Here is a 13,955-nt window from a genome sequence, read left to right on the forward strand (position 1 = left end):
TTGTATTTTATATCAGTGAATTATAAATCTATCGTGAGATTGTTTTTTATGGCTACAAGTGAGTGAATGTGGTCCGTAATGCGTATTTTTTTTTACACCACTGCTCCGCCAAAATCCCCAGAAATACGGAAGAAACGACTCGCGGGCAAGTCTAATGTGTGCGCTCTATTAAAGGAGAAATATATTGATTATGAATGTGGTCTTATTATATATCAATGGAAAGGTAATGATGTGGGGATCATCAGTGGGTTATTCAAAAATACCGAAAATAATACAAAAAGGTGAAAATCGCCGATTAAAAAACGCTAAAATGCCCCTCCGAAATATGCCTCGCATCGGTCTCTGAATTGACTGGAATTTGATGACGTCACTGTCTGTACGAGAGGCGTGATTGGCTCTCCCACGTGAAGCTCCACTTGCATGCAAAACCTGTTGCGTGGGTACGTTTTCTCCACACTGTCACTGAATACTTCTATCACGAATTGAAAGGAAACCCAGAATTTTATCTAGATTTGGATTTTCAAATTGATGATTTTAAAGATGAAGAGAATGATGATGAAGTGAACAACACAGTGAGGTAGTTGGAGGTAAATAATGGGGGAACAATGCCGATGATTATGATGAAAATTCAACTTGCCTGACGATCACAAGTAAAGTCATGTACATGCCGATTCGCTACCAACTCATGCAGCTGCTGCTACAAGTGGTAGCTATACGTACACCGCGCGGGCCCAATTTAATCCATGAAAATGAATAACCACATCCAGAGAGAGTCTATCATAAGAAGGAAAATAATGATATAACTGTACTTACAAACAAGTGAATAATCCGAATTAACCTGAAAGCAAATCAACTCAACGAATAGCAGCAGACGATATGCACCGACGATCATTGGCGGCGGAAGCCAATGAATTTAGGGGGTGTCCACCTGAAATTTTGGGATGGACACAATTTTTGAGAAGCAAAAAAGGTCATCAACCTAAATTTTAGGGGGGGGCAACACACGTGTCAAGGGAGTCCACGTGAATTTAGGGGGGACGCAGGAAAAAAAATTGACAAGCAAAAAAAAAAAAAAAAAAAAAAAAAAAAGGTTATCAAAACAAAATTTAGGGGGGGACCGTCCCCCCCACCTAAAATTTAGGGGGGGGGGGACACGTCACCCCCCGTCCCCCCCGCTTCCGCCGCCGCCGACGATAAACTTCATGTGGCTGGGATAGATTGTCACTCGTTCTGTTAGATGTAATTTGTTACTCATTAATTTGACAAAATTACGAAACTCGGGGAATTATTTATATATATAAAAATATAGTAACATCTCTTATTTTTTGTATTACGATAAAACCTCTTTTGAAGGAAAACGTTGAGATAAACTAAATTACTTTTAAATCCCCCCCCCCCAACATGCGTAGCTTGTATGTCATTGCAAACAAACCATCGCAAACATGCACGTATTCCTTCCTTGCTGATTGAGAGCTGTGCAACGTACACGTGCATAGATCTCCGTCTCAGCCAAGGCGAGCAAACAATACGGCATGTGTTGTTGTGATGGTTTGTTTACGATTACATAATGCTACGCATGATGGGATGATCTTTTACATCTAATTTTAATTTACCTCAAGGTTTTCCTTCAAAACAGGTTTTATCGTAATTCAAAAAATGATAAGAGATGTTAATATATTTTTATATAGAATAATAATTCCCGAGTTTCGTAATTTTGTCAAATTAATGAGATAAAAGTTACATCTAACAGAACGAGTGACAATCTATCCAGCCACATGAAGTTTATCGTCAGTGCATATGCCATATCGTCTGGTACTATTCGTTGAGTTGATTTGCCTTCAGGTTCGGATTATTCACTTGTTTGTAAGTACAGTTATATCATTTTCCTTCTTATGATAGACTGTCTGGATGTGGTTATTCATGTTCAGCATGAATTCAATTTGGCCCGCGCGGTGTAGCTAGCACTTCCAGCAGCATGAATGGGTAGCGAATCGGTATGTACATGACTTTACTTGTGATTGTGTTGCAAGTTGAATTTTCATCATCATCATCATCGGCGTAATTCCCCCTATTTACCTCCAACTACGTCACTGTGTTGTTTCACTTCATCATCATTCTCTTCATCTCAAAATCATTAATTTGAAAATCCAAATCTAGATAAAATTCTGGTTTTTCTTTCGATCATTTCGGGATCGAAGTATTCAGTGACAATGTGGAGAAAATGTACCCTTGCAACAGGTTTTGCATGCAAGTGGAGCTTCACGTGGGAGAGCCAATCACACCTCTCGTACAGACAGTGACGTCATAAAAATATCCCCAATTTCGCGGACGTAATTCTGCGTGTTTGAAGCATTCAGAGAGAGAACTTTAAACTATCAATTAACTGAGTTTCATCAGTCTCCATGATAAATGATGTACACCATCGTGTTCTCCTTATTTTCTCCTTTATTGTGATATATGATTCTCCAGTTTTACGATTTTCAATATATTTCTACTTTAAAGCAAAGCTCTCGGAATTCCCGCGTGAGATGCCGGGGTGAGATGTGTATAAATTATCCAAAACCACCTGAAATCATCCCGTTACCACATTAAGGTTATGTTGATATTACGGAAAAAAAAGGTTCTAAAAACCATTTTAGTTTGTAACTGAACTGATTTTGTATTGAAAATGAAGATGATGAAAAAGATATTGTCTATTTAAAGTTGTGGCGAATTGAATTTGCTGAAAGAAAGTGTGAGGGCACTTTATAGTATTTTTCCTACTAGTATATAGGCCTCACTAGCGTCTCTACGGGGGGGGGGGGTCAGGGGGCAGTCTGCCCCCCTGACGCCGCCCATGCAAGGGACGTATCCCTGCCCCCCCCCCTCCCCTGACGAGCTCAGTGAAGCCCAGTTTTTTTGCTTGTCAATTTTTTTCTGGTGATACGAGATCCTATATTTGTGGTTGAAGACCTTTTTATTTTTTTTTATTTTTGCTTGTCAAATTTTGTGGCGGACGAATTTGCACCCGGCCCCCAACCCCCAACCTTAAATACTATTCAGAATCACGTACAGAGTATACATTTGCAGCAATTTGTACGTAGTGCAGCTGTTGGACAAAGTTCAATCATGGAGCTAACTCTATGGTTCAATAGTAGCTGTGATCTGAGAAAGATGAAAAGAGCCCGAAAAGAGAGAAGAAGCTATAGGGGTGGGGAGTGCGAAGGAATAGAAATAAAGGGTGAGAGCTAAGAGATACAAGGAGATTGATTTGGAAAAAAAATGATATTGTCAAAAAAATGGGCCTTAAGCAAGAGGGGTGGGGGAATAAAAGAAGAGTCTACCCAAGCAGACTCATATCAGATGAACAAAACTAAAACGTTCATTGGACAACTAAATAATTTATGAAATTTTAATCACATGAAAATATGGGGAAATCACATGACAAATTGCCGATTTCATGAAGTAATGGATTCACCACGTTTTGTTTACAAATGTATTTATACTGCAAAAAATCATTATTTGACCAATCGCATTATTTTTTCAGAACTCGAATCAAGTCTTACATAAATTGTTATGCAGGCCTTCTTAAAATATAATGAACTCAAAATATATTTTTATACCTTTAATCACTCAATTATTATAAATATTGAATCATAAATTCATATACAAGGTTGTTAAATAGAACTATAAAGTCTGTAATAATGGAAACATGAAAAACATATCTATCATATACAGATATCCTGGAAAAAGTTTTGAGGAAATCAAAATTTCGGATTGTAGTAATGATTAATGAACTATAGTTAGTCGTGCACCTATGATGTCAGCAAGTTGGTAATCGCCTAGTGATATTCATTTCATTAAAATTCATAACATTCTTATTAGTTGTCAGATTCCAAACTTTTTGTCTTTTCTGTCAACCTGATTTTGCTTGTCACCGTTGAAAAAAAAAGTTATTTTGGCGTAGACTTTCCTTTAAAAAAATTGAGAAAGAAAGAATTAACAGAGAGGTAGAGAGAAGATCTTATCTGCCAAATAAAAATAATAATGATAATGATTATAATAAGTAATGATCAAAATATGACTAATAGAGCGCATATCACTGCAGAAGCAGTCCCTATGTGCTTTGTAATTAACTAGAGAAAAGTATCAAGGTGTACTTATCAATAAATGCAGACCAAATTCATCGACAAAGTGATTGTGCCTAATTTAATGACAACAAAATAAAATGGGCAAAAAGCAAGAGGGCAATGCAGAGACCACTGTCGTCCAAATACAGAACGGAGAATGCTGGAGAGAGGTTGAGTGCTGAAGATCAGAGAGGTGAAAATTTTAGTCGACGAAGAAAAGAAATCTAGTCTATCTGCAGCTAAGAACCCTAGTTCTTTGTTTCATGCATCTGAATGTCTGGAGGTGCCATAACTGCGATAAGGTCCCTACAAACTAAACGCTTTTAAAAAGCTTGAAATCATAAGGTTTGTTTTGTATGACTATTGAACGAAATCAAGGTGTGCACGACGAAACGTGTGTGGTCAACGTGTTAGACTCTCGCGCGAGCCGTTTCTGTGGGGTTTTTCAATATTTTGGCGGAGCAGTGGTGTAAAAAAAAAATACGCGTCCGTAATCCTCCTGTATGCCCACGAGATCGTTTTCCCCAACGAACGCAGATGGCGCAAACCTCACTGTGCTATCCATTCACTTTGATCACCTGATCATGATGATATATATAGAAGGAAGAGAAAGTTGAAAATTGTCATATAATACCATTGGAATCCGATAACGTATCATGAAATATCAAACTCATTGAAAATGATTTGTCATTGAATAAAGAACCATATTAAAATAAACCATCATTTCAAATATATTCTTTAAATCTGAGTTGTTCTTGTAAACTTGTCGAGTCAACAGCACTGCCAAAAGAATATCAATCGAGTAAACTCACTATCAACATGATTAAAATAATATAGCTATGAAAATTAATCGTCGAATTTTTCTTTGTAAAGGTATGACTTCAATGTTTTAGGTATATCAATTTACAGCAATCTTTTATTAATTAAAGGGGGGGCATAATAATACGCCAAGTTTGAACCTAAACGAACATGATACAACATATACAGTGCAAAAGAAAATGAATTTATTTCATTTTCGGACTAACGAACTTTTGGATTAACGAACCTTATTTCGCTTTTGGACCAACGAACCTTCGGATTAACGAACCTTCGGAATGACGAGCCTTATTTTGTTTTCATATTGAAGAACCATCGGAATAACGCCACAAATGTTCGGATTAACGGACCTTTTTTTCCTTTTTCGGATTTAAGGAAAATTGAGGTATACGCAATTTCCTGATCTCGTAACTCGTGTCTGCATCTTTTAGAGTTTACCAGATGACATGATCATGGATCCAAGATCTTGTCATCTGATTATCTCCTCCACTGAGGATGTAGACATGACGAGATCAAAGATCTTGTCATCTGATCATCTCTCCCACGAGATGCAGATGATGAGATCCAAGATCTTGTCATCTCATCATCTCTCCCACAGGATGAAGACAAAAATGGAAGAGCGAACAATTTGAAAGTACACACTAAGAAATAAAGGTTTAAATTTGAACCCCCGATAGGTTGATGCAAAATCAGCACCCTATGGGTTCAAAAATTGAACCCCTGATTTGCGGGTTCAAAACTGCACCCCTAAATTTTAAATAGAACCCCTAGGGGTGCAGTTTTGAACCCGCAGGGTACAAAATGAACCCCAACCGCAGGGTTCAATTATTGAACCCCAAATCAGGGGTTCAATTTTTGAACTCGAGGGTGCTGATTTTGCACCAACCTTTCGGGGTTCAATTTTGAACCTTTATTTCTTAGTGTGTATATGTTTGTAAGTATCATATATCCTAATCCTTTTTTTTTCAAAAAGGATTAGATCACGTTTTATAAATTTTATTGTTTTCTGTCTCTAAACCTCTAAATTTTTAGTCACTCTGATGATACCAGAGACAATCTGAAATTTAAATGAAAACGTGAATAAAAGTGGCAAATAAAAATCTTTTTTTTTTAATCAAAAGAGATTGGATTCATTTCAATTTACTTGCAAAAGGGATTAGGTCCACAATGATAATTTTTTTAAACATAATATAGAAAAAATTGAAGACATGTACATTCCTTTTTTAACCAATTTTATGCTCACATGATAAGGTAGTACATCATGACAATTTAGTTTCTCACAAGAAATTTTGCAATAAGTGAGAATAAAAAAACACGTTTTTCCTCGCAATGGTCCAAAGTGGACCTAGCCCCTTTTGCGACTAAAGTCGTCATTTATTGTATTATGATGAAATAAAAAATAAAATGAATTGAATTGAATATCCATTTGTACCTGATTGCATTATGGACAATAAAAATATCCGAATCTAATAATAGTGAGTGATGATGATGACTGTGAAAATGATGATGATGATGGTGGTGAAGATGATGATGATGATGAAGATGATGATGGTGATGCTGGTGATGATGGTAATGATGGTGATGATGATGAAGATGATGATGATGGTGATGATGATGGTGATGGTGATGATGGTGATGATGGTGATGATGATGATGATGGTGATGATGATGATGATGATGGTGATGATGGTGATGATGGTGATGATGATGATGATGGTGATGATGGTGATGATGGTGATGATGGTGATGATGGTGATGATGGTAATTATGGTAATGATGGTGAGGATGATGGTGATGATGATGATGATGGTGATGATGGTGATGATGATGGTGGTGGTGATGATGATGGTGATGATGGTGATGATGAAGATGATGATGGTCATGATGATGATGGTCATGATGGTGATGGTAATGATGATGGTGATGATGGTGATGATGATGATGATGGTGATGATGATGGTGATGATGGTGATTATGGTGTTGATGATGATGATGGTGATGATGGTGATGATGAAGATGATGATGGTCATGATGATGATGGTCATGATGGTGATGGTAATGATGGTGATGGTGGTGATGGTGGTGATGATGATGGTGATGATGGTGATGATGATGGTGATGATGGTGATGATGATGATGGTGATGATGGTGATGGTAATGATGATGGTGATGATGGTGATGATGGTGATGATGATGGTGATGATGATGGTGATGATGGTGATTATGGTGTTGATGATGATGATGGTGATGATGATGATGATGAAGATGATGATGGTCATGATGATGATGGTGATGATGGTGATGGTAATGATGGTGATGGTGGTGATGATGGTGATGATGATGGTGATGATGGTGATGATGGTGATGATTGTGATGATGGTGATGATGGTGATGATGATGGTGATGATGGTGATGATGATGATGGTGATGGTGATGATTGTGATGATGATGATGATGATGGTGATGATGGTGATGATGCTGATGATGATGGTGATGATGATGATGATGGTGATGATGATGATGGTGATGATGATGATGATGATGATGATGATTGTGATGATGCTGATGATGATGGTGATGATGATGATGGTGATGATGATGATTGTGATGATGCTGATGATGATGGTGATGATGCTGATGATGATGATAGTGGTGGTATAGATCGTTGTGATGCATTACCAAAAAAATATATATATATATTCAGTTCTTATAAAATGCAAAGAAAATCATGATAGAAAGAGATGTGCGTTTTTCCCCGCTATGATCGGTGGTGCAATATCACTGAAGACTAAAAGTCATCCTAATATCACAAGATTGTGTTTAATTCATTCATTGGGCAAGCCCCAAAACGCGTTGCTGACAAACTTATTCAAGAAATCTACTTCATTTTCACTTTGTAGTTACACTAATTTACAAAGAATATCAAATGTTAATCACAATCATTAAAAAAAAAAACATCAATAACATGTCGATAAGAAGTAGCAGCACCCGCTCAGATTTTTTTTCTTCTGATCATAAAGTTCTTCCCTGACGGAGACAACCAACTCTACCGCGTGTGTGTTTTACAAAATTACTCCCAGTTTAAGGGGAAAATGCGTCATGAATAGGGAAAAGTGGGGGTAATGACGAACGCCTTTCTGATCAGATCGATAGCAAGAATCAAAGTGAGCCTTATTCCAAAACTAGAACATAACACCATATATTGACTCTAACAACGTCTTTATTCAACATCAAGCATTCCTTTAGAATTTATAATACAAAACGCAAATTTTCGGGATTACCACGCACTTCCGGGCCACGGGTAATCGCGAACGCCGTTCGTAGAAACATAACAAGTACACATCTGTGATTTAGATTCTTTTCGATTTTCCTTTAATCGGAACAGACAAGTCAACAGATCCCTGAATGGGAAGTCAGGCAACATTCTGTGTTACTGCTATTATGCCGTGACGGCATAATCTCACCTCTCCTACAGATATTAAGGTGTTCGGGGGAGTGTTTCATGAAAGGACTTGTCGGCCATTTTATCCGACAAGTCCCATTTTATCTGACAGTTACTATAGTAAGAGTGCCTCCCAGCCAATCAGAATCAAGGAAAGATGTCAGATCTGACAACTTGTCGGATGAAAATGTTAATGAAACGCTCTCCTGGATTACCCCTTGTTTGGGGTTACCCCACTCTCCCCTACATAATGGCCTGAAAGAGTGCGTTCTCCCAATTTAGTTGATAAATTAAATTTGTACGGTAAAAATGCCATTAAAACTATAACATAACACAGTTCAGAAAGTAACTTTTTTATGACACACCGTGTTACAGCTTACTACGCTGTTTCCTTAAACTGTGTTCTCTTATTTGGTTTTTCTTAAATGTTAGGAATTGCAACCTGGTGATGATGAAACGGATCTAGTGGTAATTATAATCTTAAAACTCTCAAAATTTCAATCCTACTTCTTGTATAATACTTTTATTTTCACTCATACATATGAATATACACTATAACGAATATATACAATACTTGACCTAGCATAATGTAATAAAAATGTTATATTTGTATGATTTAAGAAATGCTTGATCACATAAATCTAATTTATGGTAAACTAACTCAATATAAAAAAATAATCTGCTTTAAAATTACGCTTTATCAATCGATGACTGCTCAACGCGCTTCACTGTTTGTACCCAAATAGAACAGTACACGAAAAAAAATAAAACTTGAGAATCGATCATATGCATTATCCTTAAAAAAAAAAATCCGTCAATGCAATTTAGTTGTTCCAATTCAACATGGAATCACATAATACCCATTGCATCATCAAATATTTTATTGTTTTATTTAGTTTTTCATTATATTTTTACGAGCAATTACTTCAGCATTCTGCACAATGAGAACTATTTTTATTAAACTATTTTTATTAAATGTTATAATGTGTATACTTATATAGATGTCCCACATGATGGTAGTCTAACGTTAACTAAATTTTGAAACGCGCCATTCTGTATTTAATAAGAATGAGTGCCATGTAAAGTACATGAAAATCTCAGTATTTCCGAATTCAAGGATCAATGTTCAAGGTTGCAGTCATATCACACATACCACACTTTCCACAATATCAATAACTCAGTACAAACAATAATATTACACAAGACAAACAATATCATACAATACAAATTATTATAGGTAAGCATAAATAGATATCGTAAAATATGGAAAGTGTTCTTAATATAACAATGGAAAAAGTACCATAATGCATTCTTGTAAAAAGTTGTAATATAATGACAAAGAAAGAAAATGTGAAGTGTGAATATGGGGAGCTAAAGGTAAAAGTAGAGCTTGTTGGTATTTTTGGAATTCGTTGGAAGGTTGCACTATAGAAATGAATAGACATCGCTTTCCTATACTACTTCAATCCTCTAGTTGTTCACATGTTCACGAACTAGATATATCACAACAATATTTCCAAAATAAAATATAAGGTGCAAACAAGTTACCGTGGTGGTTTTACACTTGACTTGTTACTTTTGTTGATGTTCTTAGTTGAAGTTTACTATTATGTATAAGCGTTTGGAGTTACTGTGTGCATTGTATGTGTATTACATGTACTGAGCTGATGCAAATATTGTATATTTGTTGATATTTTGATGAATAAAATCATTGTAAGAAAAGGGGCCCTTTAGCCGAAAATAAATGAAATATTGTAAATTGTGATGGATGATACACTTGAGCTAATCAGTTCTACCCCCCCCCCCCCCCGATAACCCAGCGAATGGTTTCATCCTCCGACCCCTCCGTCTGGCAACGGTTGAGTAGAATGGGAGAATCGATAATAAGATTATACACATGAATTTAGAAAAAAATGCGTTTCGATAAAAATCTGTTTATCAATTCAAAACTGTTTTTTATTGAAAAAATAGTGGTAAATAAATAATGGAAATTGTTTTTAAAACTATTTCATTTACATGTTAATTAGATGCTTTAACTATTCATATTTTATAGCTTAATGTATATATTCCTTTGTGTCACTCACTGCAATGCCGACAGCCGTTGTCGCAATAGGATTGTACGTTAACAACTGCATTTGCATGTATTACGTATACTGAGCATGTGTTAATATTGTATATATGTAAGTATTTCAATGAATAAAATCATTGAAAGAAAAAAAAAGTATTATTTGATCAACACCGATCTCACTTGAGAGTAAGTGCTACATCACACGAAAGTAAGGAAATAATTGTAACCAAGAATGTTATCCATCTTAAAATTCTCAAAAAATCAATCCTAAGACTGCATTCTATGATACTTCTATTCTCCCTCATACATAATTATGAAGAGTATAATACAATACTTAATCAAGCATTAATATAAATATCATGAACTTTTCCTATGATTCAAGAAATACGTTATCAATTCCATTCATGGCAAAGTAGCTCAAAAAAAATTCTTTAAAATTACGCGCTAACAATCTACGACTGCTCAAAGCGCTTCACTCTTGGTATTCAATAGAAAAGTAAACGAATAAAACAAAATTTGATAATCGATCACAAGTATTTTCCTGAAACTCGAGCAGATTTAGTTTCCCAAATTTAACAAGCGGTCACATCATATCCATTGCATTATTTCATATTTTTGATAGTTCTTTTTATGTTTTTCAAATTATATTGATTTCTTCGAAAAACTACTTAATCATCATGCCAATGAAAAATATACAAATGAACTTTTTTATTAAGACTTTAATGTGTATCGATATCATAGTCCGTCAATTAAGAAGTATTTTCATTCACGGACTAAAAAATCCTGAAGTTTTGGATCGCACCATTCAGTGTTTAGAATGAGTACCAGTTTACCTACTAAACTCTCACAGCTTTCACTAGTGTCTTACGCAAAGTTGCACTGGTTTACTGCACCCTCTTTTTCCCAGAATTTCACGGAAGCAGACTTTCCTGACTTCCCCCCTGATAACATAAAAAAAACCCTGATATTTGTTTAAACCCATTACCAATTTCACACGATTTCTACGTTGTTGCAGTGAATTACATGTGTTGTCAGGATAAAAAAAAAACAGATAATGTATAACTAATCAGTCCACCATAATCAGTCATTCAATGGATGTTGTTTTGATATACAACAAAATATAACAGAGTCTGACTGACTGCCGTGCTATCGACTTTTGGGCCGATCGAAATTCCCTGAATTTTCTCTCATTTGAGGCATTTTTCTTTGATATGAGGTATTTTTATATAAATCAAATCCCTTATTTGTCTCGGACTAGAAAAAAATTAAAATGATTTTCCCTGAAGGGCTGGGAACCCTGATATTAACTCAAATGTAAGAAAGGAAAAACAAATAATTGTGTACACAATCGCGTTCAAATCTGAATCCCCTATCATTCAACAAATTTAATATTACCATGATTACGGGGGCTAAAACAATTATTTCGACGATACTAGCTCAATTTTAATGAAAAAAATCCAATTTATCTCTTCTCTTTCTAAAAAAATGAAACCAAACCAAAAGAAACAGAAATAGTACCCGAAGAAAGTCTGAATCTGAGTCCAATTCATTGACAGATTTAGCAAAAAAAAGACATAAGAAGATACAATACAAATGACGAACAAGGGCAAATTCCTTTCCTACATAACACACTACTTCATTTTTTTATTGGGGGGGGGGCATCTCGACCATGGGTATTGAACTTTCAAACTCTTCATTGTCGCAAAGGTTTCTAAAAAATGGTATCGTATCAAATATAAAAATAAAGCATAAAAAGTCAAATTTAAGATGAAATAAATATTGTAAATTATTTTAATATGAAGGAGGAAGAAATACTTGACCGTGTTAGTTTTTTTGCTCCAGTGTCTCCTAATGTGAAGAAAATTACCCGGGATCATTTTCAGGTAATTCAGGTAATCCGAAAATTGCAATAAGAAACAATAAAACGTTTAAATTTTTAATGCTCATATTTTATTTTAACCCACTGTTTATCTCAATACGTATCTAAAAAATTCCGCTCGCTCTCCGAGTTTGCATTTCGAATTTTATTCCAATTTCTAAAGAGGAAGTGAACAAAAAACTAGCACATCAATGATGTGGAGCTCATCCGGGATCTCGCAACGAAATTTAACACAATTTTAATTTCAGCCCAGTTGACACTGTAGTAAATTATATTGGTGACTTAAATTGAGGATATAGAATTTAAATTGATGAAGAAACGACATACATGTAGAAGCATTTTTGTGATCTATGAATAAATTTCATATAAATTAAGCGTAAATAATTTTCTCGTCAAAATGTCTTAACTTGTGTAGAACCTTGGTGAACCTCATGTCGCTCTCAGATGGAACAAAATACTCAAAACCATTCAACAAATAAATAATTATTTTTTTTTGTCAGTTTCGAAAATATATGAATAAATTAGCATATTTAATGAATTTGTGTCACCACCACGAGCTATCATATAAAGCAAACAAAATTGAAATTGATCAACAAATGAAGAAGACAAAATATTTTTTTCTGATTAATGAATAAATTTTGCATAAAGTAGCATAAATAATTTTCCAGAGAAAATTTCAAAATTTGTGTCCAAGTTCGGCGAACCTCATCGAGTTCAACCAGATTGAAGAAGAAAAATCAAAACCGGTAAACAAATCAAGAAGAGGAATTTTCTGTGATTTACGAATAAATTTCGCATAAATTAGCATATATAATTTCCTACTAATAAATTTGAAAATTCTGAGCAGACGTTTGGTGAACCTCATGAAGTTCTACCAGATGGAAAAAATCAATATCGGTCAACAAATAAAGAAGAAGAAGCATTTTGTGTGAATTTTAAAAAATACGCATAAATTAGCATATTTAATGAATTTCAAAATTCTGTGTAGATGTTATTAATCCCCCACCTAGTGCTATCATATAAAGTAAACAGAATTGAAATCAGACTTGAAATGACGAAGAAGAAACATTTTTAAATTCAGTCAACATACAAAGAAGAGGCATTTTCTGTGATGTATGAATTTCGTATAAATTAGCATAATTAATTTTCTACTCCAAAATGTAAAAATTCTGTGTAGATGTTTGGTGAACCTCGTGAAGCTCTACCAGATGCAAGAAAAAAAATCAAAATCGGTCAACAAATAATGAAGAAGAAGCATTTTATGTTAATTTTAACAAATATGCATACATTTATTTCGCATAAATTAGCATAAGCATGGTTCTAGTCAAAATGTCAAAACTCTGTGTAGGAGTTTGGTGAACCTCATAAAGCTCTAAAGAAACATTTTTTGTGAATTTTGATAAATGCGCATAAATTAGCATGTTTAATGGATTTCAAATTCTGTGAAGAAGTTTTGAATCCCCCACCTAGTGGTATGATATAAAGTAATCAGAATTTAATTCGGACTTGAAATGGCGAAAAAAAAAGCATTTTGAAATTTTGGACGGAGACAGACGACAGACGACGGACGCCACTCCAAGGCATATGCTCATCTTGCCCTTTGGAAACACTGCCCTGAGAATCACTCTATCAACATGCTCT

The sequence above is a fragment of the Lytechinus variegatus genome, chromosome 6 (genome assembly GCF_018143015.1).
Source record: "Lytechinus variegatus isolate NC3 chromosome 6, Lvar_3.0, whole genome shotgun sequence".
NCBI lineage: Eukaryota > Metazoa > Echinodermata > Echinoidea > Temnopleuroida > Toxopneustidae > Lytechinus > Lytechinus variegatus.